Genomic DNA, 1,025 nt, shown 5'->3' on the forward strand with positions numbered 1-1,025 from the left:
CACGACGACAGCGACGAGGACCTCCTGAACATCTGAGTCCGGGGCCGGGGCCGGGGCCGCCGCCCGCCGGGCACATCAACCAAATCAGACTCCAGCTCCATGATGCTTCTGTCATTTTTGCCTTTAACAAAAACTGGTTCAAAAGGGAATGATTTCTGTGAAGGGGGGGAGAGAGAGGTGAGCAGGTCAGGCACCCCTCGTCCTGGTGGCCATGGCCCGGGATGAGGCATTGGTCCGGTTAGAAAGGGTGGTGCTGGGGCCCGGTCTGTCCCGAGTCCTCATTTAAGTGCGTGGCGCCGGGCCGGACGCACCTGGGGACAGAGGGCTCCGAGAGAACCCTTGCTGCTGTAGGCCCTGTCGGTGTCTGACCGTCATATTTAGCATTTACTTCTCTCCTCCTATTTATTGACTCTGACAATTACTCAGGTTTGTGAAAAAAAAGAAAAAAGAAAAAGGAAAAAAAAAAAACACAAAAAAACAAAAACCAAAAAAAAACCAAACCTCCCCCCAGTTTCTTCCTGCGGGTGGGTGTGCGGCCACCCGGGTGCCGGGAAGCTGTCTGCGGGGACGGTTTCATATGCGATTTTGACCTTGTCGACATGTATCCTCTAAGTTAGAATACTCGTCTGTCTCCTTTCCTCTTGCTTTCTGTTTCCTGCGGGCGCGCGCACGTGCGTGGCCCCTGAGTGCCTGGGCCTCGAGGGCCGCCTGCCCCGAGCCTCTGGTCAGTGCCGGCTCAGCTTCCACATGGCGTCTGAGGCCTCGGGGCGCAGAGCACACGGCCAGTGTTTCTCTCGCTGGCTGGTGCCCTCAGACACCCGCCCAAAGGTTGATTTTTGTGAGTCAAGATGTCAGAGAAGATGACGTGCGAGGTCTCGCCTCTTCAGGTTCTCTGACGCCACCACGACTGTGCTTATTTTTTTAAGAAAAAAGTGTTTATCAACCATCCGACCTATAAGAAGCCTTAAATTGCACAGCGTGTGACTTGCAGGATTGCATGCAGGCTGGCGGTGGGACTCTCGCCC

Source organism: Myotis brandtii, unplaced genomic scaffold, assembly GCF_000412655.1.
Source record: "Myotis brandtii unplaced genomic scaffold, ASM41265v1 scaffold458, whole genome shotgun sequence".
Taxonomy (NCBI): domain Eukaryota; kingdom Metazoa; phylum Chordata; class Mammalia; order Chiroptera; family Vespertilionidae; genus Myotis; species Myotis brandtii.